This window comes from Saccostrea echinata, unplaced genomic scaffold (assembly GCF_033153115.1).
Source record: "Saccostrea echinata isolate AGI-Se365-2 ecotype Australia unplaced genomic scaffold, CSIRO_AGI_Sech_v1 ptg000018l, whole genome shotgun sequence".
In the NCBI taxonomy this organism is placed as follows: domain Eukaryota; kingdom Metazoa; phylum Mollusca; class Bivalvia; order Ostreida; family Ostreidae; genus Saccostrea; species Saccostrea echinata.
In genome coordinates, this window is record NW_026889767.1 from 1,562,967 (window position 1) to 1,571,461 (window position 8,495).

Consider the following 8,495-nt stretch of genomic DNA (forward strand, 5'->3'; position numbering starts at 1 on the left):
AGTCTTATGAGATCGGTCCCTGTTCGTTACTTTAATCTTTTTCATTGTATTGCGTTTAATACATTGAACATACATGTACATGTATATTCTTGGTAATAACACACTGAAAGAATTTTTTTCACGAAAACAATTTAATGATTTCGGACTTGTTCGTCATTAAAATAACGTCAACAGTCAGTTGGCTTATTAAAATACATCCTGTCTGTTTAAATATCATACACATTAATATTGTCCTTTAATTGCACAAGTGTAGTATGTAGAAATATACAATTTCAAATGTACACTATAAATGGCTTTTAGAGTTTCTTTGTTGCCTTGCACTTGAGATCAAAATATTTTTTTCTCTAATGATTCTCAAGCTTTTTCAAAACTAAAACTTGACAACATTATTATTTTTACAGAGAAAAAAATCATTTTAGTTTAAAAAGTATCTGAATGTTTGCTCTAATTGTCCAAATATTTTATTTATTTTCATTTATTATTTCTAGAGTGTCATGGAGAATAGTTAGATTAAGAAATCAATTTTATTACTTAAACATACTATATTTATATCCTCTGAATATAACTCCTTTATTTCTTAGAAAAAGCGAGGCTGTTAATCAGTCAGTAAACGCCGCATAGCGGGGAACAGCGGCTCTTCCGTCAATGAAACATACAGTGACATACATATAAAACTAATGATAATATATTTAGCCGCTGATTTACCGTGGATTCGTAATACTTATGAATTCGTAGATAGATTAATTGATAAAAAAAATGTTCAATATTTTATAGACTGATTTAATGTTAATAGGGTCTTATCTCTTCTTAGGTTAAAAAAAAAATGCAATTTTATCGTCAATCTATATCAAAATTCACTTTAGAATGTAAAACAGTGTCCCCAGTGTACAAGATCAAGCGTCTCACTAATTTGTGGTACGTTAACAAAATCGAGTTACATCTGTATGCCGATATTGACCAGAATCTGTGTATTATTTGATAGAATATTGTATTTCATAATATTTTAATAACTTTGCTGTAAATATGCAATAAAATAAACTACAAATTGAACAATTATAGTTAAAATTAATATCAGTAATAATCAAAATCATGCAATTATAAATATTGAATTCAATGTTTTTAAAATATGATTCATCAGACATACTGTAAACCAACTATTATTCTCGTCATTTTTCATTCGCGATTCGTCATTTTGTAATAAATCTCGACGATAAATTTTCGCCACTGAAGAGACATTCTTTACAAATACAACGCAAAATTGTTTTTTCCTTGTTTTCTTGTTTGGAAATGATACAAGTGTGATAACGTTTTCATTTACACTTCGTCAGATGGAGTAGAGGATCACAACATGTGAGAATTTTAACTTTCGTAATCTAAAATGCTATGATCTATATGTTTTTATTCAGTGCATAAATGTGAGGTTTGACCAGTCTGCTAAATTGGCTAGTGATTCAAGAACTGACGATGAAAAATTAACAAAAGCTAGCTTAAATCTTGCGTTCAGAACAACAAGTGATTTATAAAATTCAATTAGTATTCCATACTTAACCGTACCTAATTTCGTCTCATAAATTTGAACCGACTATTACCGTCGAAATAACAGAACATTTTGCAGCAAAACTTGATTTCACAATTGGGGAAGTATGACTTAATCATCATCATTTTTTTTGGGGGGGGGGAGAGAGAGAGACGAACATTACTCGATGATTTCTCATTCTAAAAAGTTTGAAAATCCTGTGACAAAGGCTTTTCCGACATAGGTTATACCTTAAACGATAAACAGTACCCATTCTTTTATACAAGTTTAACTTTATCTTAATGTTTCAGGGTCATAAAAATAAGATTTAAAATTAAGATCAAACAAAATCGTACTTTTGAAAGTCTGTATTTTCTTTTCTATTATCTCAAAACAAGACCTATAAATTCAAAGAAAAACGGATCAGAAAGTCATTAGATTTGGAAATGTTTCTTTCTTTAGAGATTCAAGTATATGAAAAAATGTTGTTTTCCCCTTGGGAACACTTGTTCAAAAAGTCCGATTCCGCTCTGGACTGAAAGAGTTCAAAAGATTCTCATTGTCTATAGGATACCGGCACATCTTATCAACCACATGATAATAATCACTTAGATGTTCACAAGGAATCTCACAGCATTTTCCATTTTGGCAAGGATCAGCCTCTATAGAAAGAGAAAAATAAACAAATCTGAATACATGCACAATGTATGTATATTTATGTGTACATGTCACTATTACTAATAATGATGACATAAGCTTTACATAAGATACAGCATAAAAATATGGTTTAAATGAGCACAGTTCAAAAACTATGAGACAGTGGTATTTAAGTTAAATAATAAGAGAATACAGCGCTGTGCGTTTTACTTCTTTGTAGCAATTATTTAGTGATAATGTCACCGGGTTCACAGGTGCGTGAAAGTCAGTCAATATATCGGGTCTCAATAGCTCAGTGGTTAGAGCGCTGGCACGGTACGCCAGAGGCCCTGGGTTCGAGTCGCGATTGAGACTTGATTTTTCACCACCTGTGACATTTGGCGCCCAACGTACAAATACCCACTATTCCCTTGGAACATGCTTCACGCATTTCCTTAACTCATAGAATTCGAGGACGAATTTCTACAAAGAGGGGGAATATGTCACCGGGTTCACAGGTGCGTGAAAGTCAGTCAATATATCGGGTCTCAATAGCTCAGTGGTTAGAGTGCTGGCACGGTACGCCAGAGGCCCTGGGTTCGAGTCGCGATTGAGACTTGATTTTTCAACACCTGTGACATTTGGCGCCCAACGTACAAATACCCACTATTCCCTTGGAACATGCTTCACGCATTTCCTTAACTCATAGAATTCGAGGACGAATTTCTACAAAGAGGGGGGAATATGTCACCGGGTTCACAGGTGCGTGAAAGTCAGTCAATATATCGGGTCTCAATAGCTCAGTGGTTAGAGCGCTGGCACGGTACGCCAGAGGCCCTGGGTTCGAGTCCCGGTTGAGACTTGATTTTTCACCACCTGTGACAATAATTAATTCGATTAATTAGGCAAATCATAAATCGCCACAGGAGACAAGACTGACAGGACGTGCCTTGCATTCATTTGGAAACAATTATCATCTTTTAATTCAATATTTAAACGGTTAATAAAAAGAATTCATTAGGTTGGTTGTAGCGCTAAAATTTTTGTTTTCATCTGTGTGAGTTTATTTAATGACTTTAACATCCTTTATGTCCTGAGGAAGGGACAGTGCGTCAAAAAAATTAAAAATGTCTAGTGAAACACTTAAAATGTATAGTGTTTCCTAGTTGTGGTAAAAACCTGTTAATGTCCGCGACAAAATTGAGGATTTTGACTTGCAGAATTTCATCATATAATCGGTTTAGAAATATGATGATATATGATGATACTTTGAAAGTTATGATGAATTTTTTTTTTCCTTTTTTTTTTTTTTTTTTTTTTTTTTTTTGAAACCTTTTTTTCTTGGATTCAGTGTCAGTAAAGTTATTTATGAAATTTTTTTTTATATAAATATATATGGGTTATCTTGAATTTTAAAGAGATGTAGACCTTGACGAAGTTTGTATGCAGTTTTGTTGTTGTTGTTTTTCGTCCTATTCGAGAATTTTTCATTCATAAAGATTGCATGCAGTGAAACGAAGTAGAAATAATAAATTTGAACCTCTTTTTTGTATACAGTGAAAAGTAGTTCAAATAATAACTTATAAAACAAAAAACGTATTTTATGATAAATAAGTTATATGGAGATATTTATTTGACTTATATTTGCATAGTCTCTGAAGTCTCCCACTATGAACCTGCACTTTCCAGTTGCATTCATAGCACCATGAACGCAACTTCTCCTGCCTTAAGTGCAGTTCGTTTCTTACACTGGTGCAGTACAAGCTATTCCACCTATACAACACATTCAGAAGTATATGTATGGAATGTTGTGCAAAAGGAATAAAATTAAATTTTTAATGTAATCCTTCGGGAAAAAGGAAATTTAAAATGATTAAAATTGCTAATTGAGGTGTATTTAATCTGTTAAAAAAATAATTTTAGTCAACGTGTTTAATTGTATAATAAAACATTGTACAAATTAAACAGAGCTCTATATCTTTAATTTGTTTGTTCATTTTTACGCATATAGTTACAAAGAACGATAACTCTTCAGTTTAGGGTGTTTTACATTCAGACAAAGCGAAATCTCCGTAGTGAATAGTGTATATATTTCAATAACGATTTTATCTCTTAAAAAGAATTTTAAGGACTTAAGAAACATGAGGGAAATATTTGTAAATTAAAATCAATATAAAAACATTCTTTTTTTTTGGGGGGGGGGGGGTGTTTATGATATTGTTATTAATAATTTTTCTCAAAGAGTTACGATGACGTCATGACGCGTCACAACATCATCAAAACAAAAGATTCGAGAATTTGAAGACGGCGCGGTTTGTATCCAGATAACTGTGATTAGTAAGCAAATACCATTTATATTGTATGTGATTTATTGGAGATAAAGTGGATAAATTATTAATCAGTTCTACTGATTTTATTGTCATATTTTTCTTCATTGGAGACATGTCCTTATGCAGGCCAGGATTTACTCTGATATTCTTGACATCACAGAATGCAAATATAAGAAATAAACAACGATTATTCAGTGAAAATGACGTTATGAATAGCAATAGCTCTACTGGCATATTTTCCATGATGCGCTATCGCGCATTGATCATGGAATATGCCAGCAGAGCAATTGCTATTCATAACGCCATGTTCACTGAATAACGTTGTTTATTTCTTAAATTCTTATGCAATGCAAATTTTTCAGTTATAGCTGATATATTTTACAATCAACAGTTCATCAGTCCCAGTTAACTTAATCTGCCGTTTATTTGTATGCAGGAACATTGGAGGGATATTTAAAGGTCTTAATAAATCAATCTACTGCAGGGCATACCTTAAATTGATCACGACAAGCTTTTACATATAAAATATAGAAGACTAAATCTATTTGAAAAGTGCCGTTATGCTGTTAAAATCTTAAAGATGAATTTTTATATTTATTGCTGTTAATGAGCATGCAGTCATACAAATATGATTTTATAATGTAATAGTAGAATCTATAAATTATCGCAGTACACCAAATATATAGAAATTTCGTCGTCCTCAATATGTATTTTCTAACAATAATTAAATCCGATTTAAGTACCACAAACAATAGCCACCATAATTATGATTGTATTTTAATCTCCTGCGTTGCGATGTGGTTAGAGCGTCTGCCCTGGAGTCGCAGAGTAAGGAGCTGGACCGTTTCTCTAAACTAATTTGAAGTAAGACTTGTCTTAAGATTTCTTATATATTCGTGAAACAATGATTATCATAAGTCATAACTTAAAATAATCTTAAAATCTGTCTTAGGACAAATCTTACGATAGTTTTGTGAAACCCGGCCCTGATCCTTAGATCCCTCACTGCTCAATGGTGCTGAGTGCCGAGTATAGGTATAAATTTGCAGCCCTCCAAGTGGTTGCGTCTCCATATGAGTGAAATATTTTTTTTAGAGAAACGTTAAACAGAAAACAAATAAATAAAATAAATGATTTTATTTTGTTTCATAAAAAATCGTCATTTCCATTGGGTACCTTAAATATATTATGTATTTCTATGAATATGAACATAAAAGGATAAAAAGAAACTCACCCTTACAATCGTCATCACTTTCACATTGGATTCCCCTGTGAAACTGAGAAAATAAGAACAAAACTCATAAAACTAGCTTGAGTATTCAATACACTACTAAACAAGGGAGAAAAGAAAATAAATGTGACTTGAAAAATCATTTTCTTATTTATTCCACTAGTTTTGTTTTTTAAAAAAACCACACATTGTATATCAAAACGAAAATAATTTACGGGTATCGCGGATTATGCAACCGACCTCACTATAACCGCAGCGTATTCAACATTACCTCCCGCGGTTAGTTCATCGCACTCCTAGTTCTAGCTAATACACACTGCGGTAAATTCTACAATCAGGATAAGCTGTCATCTTTTTTTTTCTAAATCAATTTACTAATATATAGATACAAGTAATTGTGTCAAAGGTAATATTAAATCACAATTTTGTTGTATTAAAAATTCTTACATTCGAAAAGCTTCAACTAGCTTTTAGCAGTCTGTATTTTAGTTTCCTTTGTTGCTTATGATTTTTTTTATATATAATAAAGTTTTGATAAAGTTTTTTTTTTTTTTCGAAATGTCTATAAATTTTTACACTATTTTGAAAGGTTCTTTGCATGACAAATTCACAACTCGATCACACGAAATCAATAGATCAATCAATATGAATAGTCTGTTCGTATATGGTCACTTTTTTTATCAAAATAATTTGATAATCCTTTTCTAAAACTGATGGCATACCTCCTGAACACTGCTAGTCGTTTGCATTTTTCTGTGACAATTATATAGCGTCTGAAAAACATTTTATGTAAAAATGTAATATCATAAAAAAAAAAGTTCGCAGGGTGAAATATTGGCGAGTAAAACAAGATTGTCAAACTAGCAGATATGTCTACAAGGCAAAGGACATTTTTTATGAGTTTATTTATATCAAATAGAGTATACTGTATGTAGCAGATATATAATGAAATAATGAACTTTCTGTACTTTGATTTCTTATCGATAATTTGCGGCGAAGGCGGTGAGGATTACCTTGCTTGAGAAACCACGGGGATGTGCAGCTTTTACTTACAACAACCCCTTTACTAATACATGAAATAATCAGTGTTCGCGGAAAATGGGTGAAGTGCGTTGCCCTTACCATACGTGAATACACCAGATCATAGCAACGCTCCTTTTCAAAATTCCAGCATATTTCATCAGTCTCAGAATGCGTACATTTTATTTCCTCGGGGATTGGCGTCCTTTTTATACTGTCATCACTGTCATCATCAGTACTGATTGCCAATGTTTGGTCCGCTTTCCAATTATTCTCATCCGATTTTTGAGTTTCCTTGGATTCGCTTGAGTCTGACTGTACAAACAAGAGACCCATGAGCCACAACGCTCACGGGAGAAACAATGGTCCCCATTTTCTTCGGAAATCGTTGTCATTGTCCCGGGGAATGCTTTGATGAAACCTGAATCTACACTGCTTGAAGATGCTTGCTTTTTAAATGTGTGATCATGAGGTTTTCAACTGTGACCCCATCCTACATCTAGAGGCCCAAAAATCTAAATCTACCTGACCTTAAATTTTTGCATAATACATTCACAATAATGGTGATTTTGTTTGTTTTTATATTCCTATGTTAAGATTGATACTACATAGTGGCCCTACTCCACCCCCGAAAGCCATGTTTTGAACAAACTAGAAACTGCAATTATAATATCAAAAAATAAAGAAATGTCTTTAATATTGACAGGTTAATACTTGTTCCCTCATTTTATGGTCCCAACCTTAAGTCCAGAGTTTGTCAGGGTTCTCCATGAAATGTTTTAAAATGGCGCTCTTGACGCAATTACATTTCTTAGCGCCACAGTTAAAAAAATTTTGGCCAAAGGCTAGTTGGAAGATGATATCTTTGAAAACTCATATCTTATTTTTCCATTATGTCGCTTTTCAAATTAAAATTATTCGAAGAATATTTGAATATTTGAAGAATTTATTTGAACCCAATGCTACTCTTTTCTAAGCTTTGTTGAAATTATTTCAGAATTTTGGAGATGACGATTGAATTATGAGAACAATTTTTAACAACAACGACGCTAGTGACGACAACAACCAACGAGGGACACATTTTTGTCAGAAAAGCTCTCTCGAGTCTTCAACTTTGGCGAATTTATAATTTGAGAGAGAGAGAGAGAGAGAGAGAGAGAGAGAGAGAGAGATAAAATACCTGTTTTTCATTTGATTTTTCATCACGCCGATGGATTGTCACTGTGTCTGAACATCGTCTAGGAGAGAGTCATGTTGAAGAAGTGATTTTTTAAATTATATATATCTTAATTAATGCTACATTTTTTTTTAGATATTGATAGAATAAAGAGGAAATTTTTTTTTACCTTATTTTTTGTTTAACTTGCACCGCTTTTGATCTAGATCTTAGACCCTCCGATCCGCCCTTCAAACGATTGCAAATGATTTTTTACAAATGATTTCATTGAGGATATATAAATCATTAAAACGATAAAAAAAAAAATATATAATAGTTATACTTACGCAAATAAAACAAACAAGTGCCAAAATAAGAAATATTTTCAAATTCGTCATGTTGTCCCTTAGAGTTCTTTGACTAATACAAATGGAAGAATATCTTATATTATATATAGAAATATATATGCAATAAATAAAAATAATTTGTATGACTCTACATGACACTCTATGCACTATGCGCACGAATTTAAATAACATCACGTCCTTTTTTCAAAAATAGCGGAAATATAATTATTATGAACTTGGTTGATGAGAATAACATCAT

At 32.3% G+C, this 8,495-nt stretch overlaps 1 long non-coding RNA gene and 1 other non-coding gene across 2 annotated transcripts; one reads left to right on the forward strand and one right to left on the reverse strand.

Annotated features, from left to right (window-relative positions):
• Positions 1 to 2,941: 2,941 nt before the first annotated feature.
• On the forward strand, positions 2,942 to 3,014 carry Trnat-ggu (transfer RNA threonine (anticodon GGU)). Its single transcript has one exon. It is a non-coding gene; the product is annotated as a tRNA-Thr (tRNA).
• A 4,857-nt stretch (positions 3,015 to 7,871) lies between these two features.
• LOC133189489 (uncharacterized) lies at positions 7,872 to 8,274 on the reverse strand. Its single transcript, XR_009721482.1, has 3 exons — positions 8,237 to 8,274; positions 8,080 to 8,138; positions 7,872 to 7,971 (listed from the first exon to the last, which is right to left on the reverse strand). It is a non-coding gene; the product is annotated as an uncharacterized LOC133189489 (long non-coding RNA).
• Between the last annotated feature and the right edge of the window lie 221 nt (positions 8,275 to 8,495).